At 43.9% G+C, this 14199-nt stretch overlaps 1 protein-coding gene and 1 pseudogene across 1 annotated transcript in view; one reads left to right on the forward strand and one right to left on the reverse strand.

The window, feature by feature from the left end:
* Positions 1-3932: 3932 nt before the first annotated feature.
* LOC110523004 (carbohydrate sulfotransferase 14-like) lies at positions 3933-13685 on the reverse strand (annotated as a pseudogene).
* LOC110523005 (capping protein inhibiting regulator of actin dynamics) overlaps positions 13303-14199 on the forward strand; it is a 37386-nt gene continuing 36489 nt past the window's right edge. Inside the window, exon 1 of the mRNA XM_090236014.1 lies at positions 13303-13590. The gene's annotated coding sequence lies outside the window, so the exon portion shown is untranslated. The remainder of the gene's footprint in view (positions 13591-14199) is intronic.

The raw sequence follows: 14199 nt of genomic DNA on the forward strand, positions 1-14199 counted from the left end.
CTTCAGAAATGATCTCGGAGCCTCAGGATGAGGACCCATCCACCTCCTCAGCCACACAGGTGTCTTCACACATGTTGTCTGAGCCTGAGGATGAGGATGAACACCTGTTTGCTTCCACTTCTCCCCAGTAGGATTCTTCAGGTGTGTTTGTGGGTACACGCACATGCGTTTGTGTGCATCCCTGCATAACATAAACAATAAATAATATCCCTTTTGCAAAGTTTTAAGTTTCCATATTGTAGGTAACAATGCTGATTTTATTATTACTGGGTATGTATGTGGGATGTTCCACCACTATAAATGCTGTGAATAATGTGTGTAAACTAATTCCAGTGTGCTCTCCATTAGAAATGCCTGTAGCAGCATCCCCACCAAATCCTGCTGCTGAGGATGAACCCCTGTCTACAGACCCTGCTGCTGAGGATGAACCACTGTCTACAGACCCTGCTGCTGAGGATGAACCACTTTCTACAGATCCTGCTGCTGAGGATGAACCCCTGTCTACAGACCCTGCTGCTGAGGATGAACCACTGTCTACAGACCCTGCTGCTGAGGATGAACCCCTGTCTACAGACCCTGCTGCTGAGGATGAACCCCTGTCTACAGACCCTGCTGCTGAGGATGAACCACTGTCTACAGACCCTGCTGCTGAGGATGAACCACTGTCTACAGACCCTGCTGCTGAGGATGAACCACTGTCTACAGACCCTGCTGCTGAGGATGAACCACTGTCTACAGACCCTGCTGCTGAGGATGAACCACTGTCTACAGACCCTGCTGCTGAGGATGAACCCCTGTCTACAGACCCTGCTGCTGAGGATGAACCCCTGTCTACAGACCCTGCTGCTGAGGATGAACCACTGTCTACAGACCCTGCTGCTGAGGATGAACCACTGTCTACAGACCCTGCTGCCGAGGATGAACCACTGTCTACAGACCCTGCTGCAGAGGATGAACCACTGTCTACAGACCCTGCTGCTGAGGATGAATCACTGTCTACAGACCCTGCTGCTGAGGATGAATCACTGTCTACAGACCCTGCTGCTGAGGATGAATCACTGTCTACAGACCCTGCTGCTGAGGATGAACCACTGTCTACAGACCCTGCTGCTGAGGATGAACCACTGTCTACAGACCCTGCTGCTGAGGATGAACCACTTTCTACAGACCCTGCTGCTGAGGATGAATCACTGTCTACAGACCCTGCTGCTGAGGATGAACCACTTTCTACAGACCCTGCTGCTGAGGATGAATCACTGTCTACAGACCCTGCTGCTGAGGATGAACCCCTGTCTACAGACCCTGCTGCTGAGGATGAACCAGTCTACAGACCCTGCTGCTGAGGATGAACCACTTTCTACAGACCCTGCTGCTGAGGATGAATCACTGTCTACAGACCCTGCTGCTGAGGATGAACCCCTGTCTACAGACCCTGCTGCTGAGGATGAACCCCTGTCTACAGACCCTGCTGCTGAGGATGAACCACTTTCTACAGACCCTGCTGCTGAGGATGAATCACTGTCTACAGACCCTGCTGCTGAGGATGAACCCCTGTCTACAGACCCTGCTGCTGAGGATGAACCAGTCTACAGACCCTGCTGCTGAGGATGAACCACTGTCTACAGATCCTGTTGCTGAGGAGGAACCACTGTCTACAGATCCTGTTGCTGAGGAGGAACCACTGTCTAATGACCCTGCTGACTGGCCTTCAGTTCTGACTGACAGAATTCAGACACAACTAGTTTGCAGAGGACCAAGTGAGGTACCACCTCACTTTGTTTTCCCAAGGAATGAGAGTGATGGAAGAAGTTGCCACCACCAGTATTTCAGGAAGACCTTGGTGAGTGGTGAAAACATCCCTAGAAGTTGGTCCGTGTATTCTGAAAGAAACAACAGCCTCTTCTGCTTCTGCTACAAACTTTTTTTTAAGAAGAAAATTAATTTAGCAATCTCAGGACTGACAGACTGGAAACATACAAGTTCTTTGCTGACTTCACACGACAGCAGTCCAGGACACCAAAACTGCATGAAAACATGGAATGAACTGGCAATGAGGATCAAAAAAGGGGAAACAATTGATAAACATAAGATGGCACTTATGGAGGATAAGATGGAGAGAGGTATTGACATGTCTGACTGCAATTGTGCAGTCTGGCAATTGGAAATCTGGAACTAAGGGGACACACAGAAACACTGTACTCTCCATCAAATGGACATTTCCTCAAAGAGGTTAAACTGATGGCACAATTTGATCCAGTCATGAAGGAGCACTTTAACCGTGACCAAAAAGGGACCTGGAGTCACAGTACCAGCTACCTGGGCCACCAAATACAGAATGAACTCATTGATTTGTTGAGCAGCAAGGTCATTTCAATAATGGTGAGTGACATCAAGCTGGCAAAATAATTCTCTATCATTCTAGATTGCACCTCAGATGTCAGCCACACTGAACAGTTGTCAGTTGTGATTAGAATTGTGTCACTCAGGGAGGAGCCCCACATAAAGGAACATTTTATGGGGTTGTTGGAGGCAGAGGAGTCCACGGGCCAACATTTGGCATCCCTGATTCTCAAAAGATTAGAGGAGCTAAACATTCATTTTGAGGACTGTAGAGGACCGTCTTATGATAATGGGGCCAACATGAGAGGCAAAAACAAAAGTGTCCAAGCCAGACTCCTGGAAATGAATCCAAGAGCTCTATGTGTGCCATGTGGGGCTCACATATTGAACCTGGTTGTGGCTGATGCTGCTAAAAGTTCTGTCGATGCCACAGGTTACTTTGGCATCTTACACAAACTGTACACCTTGTCCTCAGCCTCCACACAGCGATGGGCCATCCTGAAAAAACATGTGGACATCACTTTGAAGATGTTGACTGAGATAAGGTGGGAGTGTAAAGTTAAGAGTGTTGAGCCACTGAGGTATCAGGCAGCAGCGCTGAGAGGCACTGATCATACCATAGACCCTGTGATAAAGATTGAGGGCCAGTCCTTATCAGAGGAGGTGGGATCATACCGCTTCAGCATCTGTACAGTGGTGTGGTATGACATTTTGAACCAGATCCAACATGTGAGCAAGCTGATGCAGTCTCCCAGTATACATGTGGATGTTACAGTCAGTCTTCTCAGAAAGACAAAGAGAGGTCTCAGAAACTACAGGGCAACAGGCTTTATGACAGCACAAGGATATTCTACAACAAAAAAGGCTGAGGTCCACAAAGCGGCACTTTTCATACAAATCATTTGTTGAGCCTTTGAGTGATGCCCTGAAGAAGCTGGAGGTGACATTTTTCAATGTTGTTGTTGATGCTGCAACCTCAGCCCTTCAGGAAAGATTTTACACATTGGAAAATGTGGGAGAGAAGTTTGGAGTGCTGTCAACCTTCCAAAGTCTCTCAAATGAGGAGCTGACAGAACAATGTGAGGCCCTTAGTATGACACTGCACTATGAAGAACACTCAGACTTGGATGGCAGAGAGCTTGCACAGGAACTGAAGAATTTGCCTGACTTGCCATTGAAGACCATGACCCTGCTTGAGCTGCTGACATTTATTCACGAAAGGGAGCTCTCAGAAATGCATCCACATTTATGGACTGCTCTCAGAATTGGTCTTACTCTTCCAGTGACCGTAGCTGAAGCAGAGAGGAGCTTTTCAAAGCTGAAACTCATCAAATTCTACCTGAGGTCCACCATGCCACAGGAACTCCTTAGTGGTCTTGCTGTCATCAGTATTAACCATGCAATTGCTGGGCAGATTTCCTATGATGATGTAATTGATGACTTTGCATCAAGGAAGGATTCTAAAATTCAATTCCTTTCCAGTTTTAGTGGTTTTATACATATTACTCCAACACATTCATATTTCCCTATGATGTAACAAATCTAATGTAAGAAGTAACATATCGAAATACTGCTGGTTCCTTAGGAATAAAAAGATATGGCAAATGTGTAACAAGATACTGTATACACATAATTTCCAGTTATAAGATTCAATCTTGCAGTTAATGTCTGCAGTATTCAGTGGTGGTGTTGAGGAGGGGGTAAGTAAACAGGAAAAAGTCTAGAATGTACTTGGGTAGGAGTTCCCTGAGGAGCTTCAGTGGCAGACTGCACAGGTTATAGTGCAGCATCTCCGTGGTGACAGGCTTGTACCACATCTGTCTCTCAGGGAAGTGGATGTGTGGAGGTGCACCAATACGCTGTATCATATAGCCAGCATCATTCTCCAGATGCTCATAGGAGCCAATGAAGTCATAGGACACGGCACATGGCTGGCACAGGTTGTAGATGGGCATCCAGTGCTCGTTCTTGTGCTCCACATCTTCGTCCAGCAGATAGCGCACAAACTCTGAAAACGTCACATCATCCCCAGCCACTGCTGTATCCTTGGAATGGCACTTTTTGTAGCGCCTGATGATCTCAGCATCGTACTTCTCCTGGTAGGCCTTGATCTCCCCAAACTTGTAGGCGGAGAGCAGGCGCTCCATGGGCTCCCGCACAAACATGAACTTGAAGTAGTGTTTTAGCCTGTAGCGGATCTCCTCGGGCTTCAGGGAGGACAGGAATAGCAGGTCACTCTTGTGGTCCATCTTGATGCTGACGTCCACGTTCTCCAGAGTCCCACTCAGGACCTTCAGAACCCTCTTCCAGTTGGAGCAGGCCACCTTGGGGACGTAGCAGCAGAGGAAGCAGTGCTCGTCGTTCACCAGGACGTGCTGCAGCAGGGTTTTCCTCTGCAGGGGGTCAGGGACCTCACACTGTGAGGCATATTCTTCTGACCACATATGGTGCGGTTACGGATCTCCTGGAGAATCTGATTGGGGAGATTAAAATGTTTTGACATATAACTATTATTATGTAAGAGTTACACAAAATAATAATGCATGTATAATACAATATCACTCACGTCAATATAATACCTACACAACATGTTATGATATGCATTCCATCAAAGAGTGGACAACTAACAAAATGTAAACAATGTAGCAAATGCATCATGACATTTTCATGATATAGCCCAGGGAGGGGCAACTTTGATGGGGTGGGAGCCGCAACAAATCTGAACTCATGAGGGGCAACAGTGGCTCATGGGTCTGCGTATCCACACATGCAGTCAGCCGGTGTCACGTCTGCTCCTGCTCCTCCCCTCCGGCGTATGACATGACCAGAGTACTAACCACCGGTCCTGAGATTCATCATTACGCACACCTGGCAGTCATCATTACGCGCACCTGTGAATCATTATGATTCACACCTGGACTCCATTACCTTCATTTCCTCCCCTTTATAGGTCACTCTCCCATGTTCACTCACTAGTTGGTATTGTTCTTGTGTATTGGCGTACTGCCTTATGTTAGTGTCATGTTCTTGGTTTTATTAAAATGTTGCACCTGCTTCCGAATCATCACACCCGGCAATAGCCCAATTCTACACATCTTGCCATGGGGCACAGAGAAAATGTTGCAGGTTTAATGAAAGTTTGCTGCAATTCTAAACATTTTGCCATGGAGCGGAGAGAAATGTTTGCAGTTTTGAATATGATATCTGAGTGAGACTGATTAACAAAATCAATGGAGTGAGGTAATTTGACCATGATTACTACAAGTTTAGATAGCTGGTAAGACCAATCTAAAAATGTGTTTGCTGACTTTTTATTTAACTAGGCAACTCATCTAATTGAGTGACTGACATAACAGAAACTGAGGATGCACAACCAAATGTAGAAATTGCACCTATATTCTACTATAGATACATGGCGAGGCGTGGCTTAACTTGACCCCGCGTAGGGTACTCCTATTTCTCCATTGTAATTAGCCTAACTTTTGCTGGCATCCTAAGCAAACTGACACTTTCTTTTGTCGTTTCAATAAATGTTTTCAGCAGCCTCACGTGTTAACATACGTGGCTGTCACAACAACAAATGATTTGCATGATACTTGTTCTGCCACTAATTTGTTACCCGACCTGCTGACACTAACAGTAAAACTGTCGTATCATACTTACGTCACTGTTTGTTTACCCCTAGTTTTTCCCCCCAGTTAGCTAACTTCTCTCGCTAGCCAGTCAATCTAGATCTAATTCGCTAGTCTTTGATAAGTTGCCTAACTACTTGCAGTCTTTGCAAATTGAACGGTCAAGGGCTATTTAGAAAAATGTATTATTGTTGGCTTGCCTATGTCCTTTCAACTTGCCGGAGACCAGCTGGGGAGAAAATCCTACCAAATAGTTAATTATCTACACCTACTTGGTGGAATCTCCAGATTTCCATAAATCTCCACGTGCAGAAGAATAGTATAGCTGTTATTTGGATGGATATAGCTCACTTGTCCTTACTACAAGCTAACTAGCAAGCTTTATGCAATACACATTGCTAGTTAGATACAAACAAGTACTGGCGATTTACCGGTAATGAAGTGCATCGAGGAGTAATAGCCTGAAATCATGAGGTTCGTCTAACTTGGTACTTGGGCAGTTGATCAAACTTAATTTGGTGGTCTTTTTCGCCTACTATTTTTCAAACAAAACGGCACGCCACAGCTTTTTGTTATTTTAAAAGCAAGGTTAGCTAGTTAAGAAAGTTAGTTGGAATCGTCTCTTTGGCAGTGGTGCGACGCAAACAGGGTGGCGTGAGTGGTGAAACAGAAGAGTTGCCTGTTCTTTTGAGTTTTGATGTTGATTCTTTGCCCAGCAAAGTGATGTCATGATATATAATTTATCCTATACAAGCTTTTGTGCCGAATACAATACACTGTTAGATGTCAAGTTTATGGGCATGTGGCAACAGTGTGTAGGAGGGATGTTCCTAGGTGTGAGAAGTGTTCAGAATGGAATGAGACAAAGGAATGTGTTGCATTGGGGAAAGTAGTGGTATGTGTTAATTGTAGGGGTGCCCATGGGGCTGGGGATCAGAAATGTCCCGTGCAAGAGAGGCAAGTTGAGGTTTCCAGGGTTAGAGTAGTGCAGAAGTTGTCATATGTTGAGGCAGTGAAGAAAGTAGAGAAAGATGGGTCAAGGGGGAGGGATCCTGAGAGGAGTGGTGTGAGTAGTAGATATATACCAGTACAGAGGGATAGGCCAATAAGTGAGTAGGATTTCAGTAGGATTTTTAGCATTTATAGTAATGGTTATCAACTGTACTGCAGGGATGGAATGCAAGTGGCAGAAAATTGAAGTTGTGGTGACAGCTGCAGAGGTTTTTGAGTGTGCGAGTTGCAGGGTGTGTTAAGTGGTGGTGTCCCATCCTTTCAGGTTGTTGAACTGAGGTAGGACTAAATATATTTAAATAGTGGTGTAGGGTGGTATTATTTTTTATTTTTTTGTGAGTGTAGTGTTAGATGCTAGGTTTATTTTTTCAAACAATGTATAAGGGAGTTGTACTCCGGTCTAGTAGGTGGCGGTAATGCAACATTTATTGTATGCCAACCGCCAGTAAACCTCATCGAAGAAGAAGTCTCTTCGGCTGATAATCGTGATGTACATTCCATGTGACAGTCTGTTCATGCTAACATTTTTATGTTTAGAATCCAAGTGTTTTTAGGTATGATGTAGTTTGTTGATTAAGGCGACATGGAAGTATGTTAAAAATGACCAACCAAGAATATCCTAAATGTTTATAGAATGATGAAAAATACAGCTGATTATGAGAAATTAGTAAAGTAGACAATTTAAAATAGAAGTAACGGGAGTACCTCAAGTGGGCTACTGCTGGAAATCGTAATGGTTTTAAAAGTCTTCCGTTTACCTGAGATTCTGCGTCCACAGATGGATCAGGATGACGAGCTTGTCTGAGGTAGTATGACCTTGCTGCTTCTCCGATGTGGAGGTGTCTCCATACTATTCAGCATTCCTTTCTCTATCATGAACAGAAGCCCCCCAGACGCCACGATGACAGCGAACGTCAGCACCGACAGCGGATCAAGCGCAAAGAGCCAGAGTTCACTGTTCGTCTGAAGTTTATCACGAACCCGCTCCTGGCCTCTCCAGAGCTTTTCATTCCGAAATCCTGCTTTCACTGGAGGTCTCATCGGTCGCTGAATGATATCTGTTGGGTAGCCTATGTTATTGTTTTGTTTCTATGAGGAGAAAAAAGTTTGAACTACCACGTACCATAACTTCTGACTGCAGTAGGCCACGACAACCAAAAATACGAAAGCGTCAATCAGAGGGGATTGTAGGAGTTGTAGTTGTGGACTAAATATCGTCCCAATGGGGGTGACTCAATGGTATTTCTTTGATTCCTCGCTTCCTCTCTCACATTAACATTTTCGTAATTTAGCATGCGCTCTGATCCAGTGTGACTTACTGGCTCAATTAGGGGTAAGTTCCTTGCTCGAGGGCACATCAACTGTTTATTTTCTCTCACCTAATAGGGTATTCGAATCAGTGACAGTATTTCCCCTATATTCATCTGAATTCTCTGTTTCACGGAAACATGGCTCACTCGGGATATGTTATCAGAGTCGGTACAGCCACCTGGTTTAGTCACGCATCGCGCCGACAGAAACAAACATCTCTCTGGTAAGAAGAAGGGCGGGGGTGTATGCCTTATGATTAACGAGACGTGGTGTGATCATAACAACATACAGGAACTCAAGTCCTTTTGTTCACCGGACCTAGAATTCCTTACAATCAAATGCTGACCACATTATCTACCATGAGAATTCTCTTCGATCATAATCACAGTCGTGTATATCACACCCCAAGCAGACACATCAACGGCCCTGAAAGAACTTCATTGGACTCTTATGTAAACTGGAAACCACATATCCTGAGGCTGCATTTATTGTAGCTGGGGATTTTAACAAGGCAAATCTGAAAACAAGGCTCCCTAAATTTTATCAGCATATCGAATGTGCGACCCGGGCAGGCAAAATTCTGGATCATTGTTACTCTAACTTCCGCGATGCATACAAAGCCCTCCCTCGCCCTCCTTTCGGCAAATCTGACCATTACTATTTTATTGCTCCCAGCCTATAGACAGAAAGTAAAACAGGAAACGCCCGTGCTCAGGTCTGTTCAACACTGGTCCGACCAATCTGATCGCGTGGACTGGGATATGTTCCGGATAGCGTTGGACAACAACATTGATGTATACCCTGATTCGGTGAGCGAGTTTGTTAGCAAGTGCATCGGTGATGTTGTACCCACGGCGACTAATTAAACCTTCCTCAACAAGAAACCGTGGATTAATGGCAGCATTCGCGCAAAACTGAAAGCGTGAAACACTGCTTTTAATCAGGGCAAGGCGACCGGAAACATGACGAATACAAACAGTGTAGCTATTCCCCCCGCAAGGCAATCAAACAAGCTAAGCGTCAGCATAGAGACAAAGTAGAGTCGCAATTCAACGGCTCAGACATGAGGTATGTGGCAGGGTCTACAGTCAATCACGGACAACAAAAAGAAAACCAGCCCCGTCGCGGACCCCAATGTCTTGCTCCCAGACAAACTAAACAACTCCTCCTACACCACCCGATGTCACAGGAAGGCCAAAAAGATCATCAAGGACAACCACCCGAGCCACTGCCTGTTCACCCCGCTATCATCCAGAAGGCGAGGTCAGTACAGGTGCATCAAAGCTGGGACCGAGAGACTGAAAAACAACTTATATCTCAAGGCCATTAGACTGTTAAATAGTCATCACTAACATTGAGTGGCTGCTGCCAACATACTGACTCAAATCTCTAGCCACATTAATATTTTAAAATTGGATGAATGTAAATGTATCACTAGTCACTTTAAACAATGCCACTTTATAATGTTTACATACCCATATCATATGTATATACTGTACTCTATAGCATCTACTGCATCTTGCCTATGCCATTTGGCCATTGTTCATCCATATATTTATATGTACATATTCTTATTCATTAATTTACACTTGTGTAAACAACTAAGGTAGTTGTTGTGAAATGGTTAGATTATTTTTCAAATCTTTATTTAACTAGGCAAGTCAGTTAAGAATAAATTCTTATTTTCAATGACGGCCTACCAGGAACAGTGCCTGTTCAGGGGGAGAATGACAGATTTGTACCTTGTCAGCTCGGGGATTTAAACTTGCAACCTTTCGGTTACTAGTCCAACACTCTAACCACTAGGCTACCCTGCCGCCCCAGTTAGATGTTAGATATTACTGCACGGTCAGAACTAGAAGCACAAGTATTTCGCTACACTCGCATTAACATCTGCTAACCGTGTGTATGTGACCAATAAAATGTGATTTGAATGGTTGCCACCGTTTAATTTATTTTCTTTGTTATATATACAGTGCCTTGCGAAAGTATTCGGCCCCCTTGAACTTTGCGACCTTTTGCCACATTTCAGGCTTCAAACATAAAGATATACAACTGTATTTGTTTGTGAAGAATCAACAACAAGTGGGACACAATCATGAAGTGGAACGACATTTATTGGATATTTCAAACTTTTTTAACAAATCAAAAACTGAAAAATTGGGCGTGCAAAATTATTCAGCCCCTTTACTTTCAGTGCAGCAAACTCTCTCCAGAAGTTCAGTGAGGATCTCTGAATGATCCAATGTTGACCTAAATGACTAATGAGGATAAATACAATCCACCTGTGTGTAATCAAGTCTCCGTATAAATGCACCTGCACTGTGATAGTCTCAGAGGTCCGTTAAAAGCGCAGAGAGCATCATGAAGAACAAGGAACACACCAGGCAGGTCCGAGATACTGTTGTGAAGAAGTTTAAAGCCGGATTTGGATACAAAAAGATTTCCCAAGCTTTAAACATCCCAAGGAGCACTGTGCAAGCGATAATATTGAAATGGAAGGAGTATCAGACCAATGCAAATCTACCAAGACCTGGCCGTCCCTCTAAACTTTCAGCTCATACAAGGAGAAGACTGATCAGAGATGCAGCCAAGAGGCCCATGATCACTCTGGATGAACTGCAGAGATCTACAGCTGAGGTGGGAGACTCTGTCCATAGGACAACAATCAGTCGTATATTGCACAAATCGGGCCTTTATGGAAGAGTGGCAAGAAGAAAGCCATTTCTTAAAGATATCCATAAAAAGTGTAATTTAAAGTTTGCCACAAGCCACCTGGGAGACACACCAAACATGTGGAAGAAGGTGCTCTGGTCAGATGAAACCAAAATGGAACTTTTTGGCAACAATGCAAAACGTTATGTTTGGCGTAAAAGCAACACAGCTGAACACAGCTGAACACACCATCCCCACTGTCAAACATGGTGGTGGCAGCACCATGGTTTGGGCCTGCTTTTCTTCAGCAGGGACAGGGAAGATGGTTAAAATTGATGGGAAGATGGATGGAGCCAAATACAGGACCATTCTGGAAGAAAACCTGATGGAGTCTGCAAAAGACCTGAGACTGGGATGGAGATTTGTCTTCCAACAAGACAATGATCCAAAACATAAAGCAAAATCTACAATGGAATGGTTCAAAAATAAACATATCCAGGTGTTAGAATGGCCAAGTCAAAGTCCAGACCTGAATCCAATCGAGAATCTGTGGAAAGAACTGAAAACTGCTGTTCACAAATGCTCTCCATCCAACCTCACTGAGCTCGAGCTGTTTTGCAAGGAGGAATGGGAAAAAATGTCAGTCTCTCGATGTGCAAAACTGATAGAGACATACCCCAAGCGACTTACAGCTGTAATCGCAGCAAAAGGTGGCGCTACAAAGTATTAACTTAAGGGGGCTGAATAATTTTGCACGTCCAATTTTTCAGTTTTTGATTTGTTAAAAAAGTTTGAAATATCCAATAAATGTCGTTCCACTTCATGATTGTGTCCCACTTGTTGTTGATTCTTCACAAAAAAATACAGTTTTATATCTTTATGTTTGAAGCCTGAAATGTGGCAAAAGGTTGCAAAGTTCAAGGGGGCCGAACACTTTCGCAAGGCACTGTACCTCAATTACCTCGTACCCCTGCAAATCGACTCAGTACTGGTACTCCGTGTATATAGCCAAGTTATTGTTACTCATTTTGTATTTATTCCTCATGTTATTCTTTAAAATGATTTATCTTTTTTTCCTCTGCATTGTTGGGAAGGCCTGAAAGTAAACATTTCACTGTTAGTCTACTCCTGTTACCAAAGCAAGTGACGAAAACAATTTGATTTTATTTCGATTTGTTTATTAGTCACATGCACAGCGTACGCAGGGTACAAAAAAAGATAAATGAATGAGAAAATAATCATTTAAAAAATAATATACACATTTACAACTGTAGCAATGATAAATGTCCATTGGGGGGTGGGGGCAGGGGAAGTGTCTGTTGGGGGTGTAGAATGCCCATAGGGGGAGCAGCCTGGGAGTGAAGTGTGAAGTCATGAGGCAATAATGCAAATTATAATAATATATACATTTACAAATGTAACAATGTCCATTGTGGGGTGTGGGCAGGGTAAATGTTTGTTGGGGGGTAGGAAGTCACGGGGGCAGGAGGGAGAAAGGGGGAGCAGATAGCTGCCTAGTGGCTATTCAGCAGCTTGATGGCCTGGGGATAGAAGCTATTAGCCAGTCTGACAGTTTTTGCCATGACACTCCTGTACTGTCCAGGTCTGAGTGATGGAAGCAGGGAGAACAGGCCGTGGCTACCTGTCACAGAGGGAGGGCCCTCTGACCTTCTCACCCAATGGGTTTTGAGAAGAAGGCAAGGAGAGAGGACATGAGGAATCAAGGAAATGTATTGATATTATCCCTGAGTCTGGGAGCTGACAGAGGAAGAGAAGGACTTGTGTATATATAAATAATTTATCCTATACCGACTCCTACTGGAAGACCAGCCTACCTACAGCTGCAAGCAGCTGTTTTCAGTTTCTGACTGCATAAGTTTATGAATGCCCTTCCAGCAGCATTTTTGCACATTGATCTGATAAAAGGTTGCCTATTTATGCTTTAGGAATTATTAAAGCACCCACTCCCATTGCAAGTAAAAATAGTAATTCATCTGGTTCCTTTTGCCAGGGTTGGCTCAAGATGCACAGTACAAAGAAGTCAGTCATGCCAGTCTTGATCAGAGAACAATAACGATGTGAATACGTTATGCCTCATAAATTAATTGAGAAAGCCACATTCTTCACATATCATTTTTTTCATAATATTTTGAGATCCATTGCACAGCTGCTGACGGAAGAGACATTTTGATTGGTGCAATACTAATTATACAAGACAGAAATATGATAGCCACTGCACCGTGACAGACTGAGACAAACAAGCACCTCCACTCCGAATAAAATACTAGGCCTATTCATACATTAGGCCTATACAAGATCAATAGCCAAAGCTATTTGTGTGAAGATATGCTATATACAGGCAACCATTTTCGACCAACAGATGAGCCGCATCGCAGCGGAGATCGGTTGTGGGCGTTAGGTGATTTTTGTGCCAAGCACAGCCTCCGCCAGCCCCACCCTCCCGCCTCATGTGCTTGCAGGTTTCTGTTCGATTGTCTGTGCGCTTTGCCGTGCGTGCGTGTCGGTGCGAGCACCCGCAGCATCAGTAACACAAAGAGCGTCGAAGAGCTGTGGATGGGAGATACAAGGCGCGGTGGGCAACTTCAAGACCGATTTGCGGGCAAACAAGATCACTTATAAGGTGGTGGGAGCTTGTCCTTTACTCTTGCATATTTTCTTAGTCATAAATGGTGTCTTTATTTTCAATAAGCTGCTGACCTTGTCACAGCCTTTCATTTTCATTGACCTGCTGACGATTGCTCCATCTTCAGAGATGTGTGTGCACTGGAAAAGGACAGTGTCGTTTCATTTGATTATAAATGCGTAAATATATTTGGCATGGCTCGAATTGTGGAGATCATTGGCTATTTGGCATTTTCATTATATTATTTTATATTGTAATTGGAACACGTTCACCCTACAGCTTTCGTTTATGTTGGCTACTGTCTCAATTTACAGAAGGCATATTTGTGATAAAATATGAAATAAACGACAGATGCTTTGATCTCCATATGCTTAAGACAGCCTTTTTATATCAATGTATAACCAGGATTGCAGCTCCTACGTTATATTATAAACCCTTATGTTATATCCCTGCATCTCTTTGTAGGCTACCTGTGCTGTGCCATATCCTATTGTGTCATGGACCAGAGAGATGGCATTATGCTTTTCACGCAATATTGTTTCTACTCGTATCCCCAGATATCAGATGGAATGTCTAAAAACAGAAATCATTGTCTCAAACCTTGTA

The sequence above is a fragment of the Oncorhynchus mykiss genome, chromosome 5 (genome assembly GCF_057628025.1).
Source record: "Oncorhynchus mykiss isolate SJ-2025 chromosome 5, ASM5762802v1, whole genome shotgun sequence".
Taxonomy (NCBI): Eukaryota; Metazoa; Chordata; class Actinopteri; order Salmoniformes; family Salmonidae; genus Oncorhynchus; species Oncorhynchus mykiss.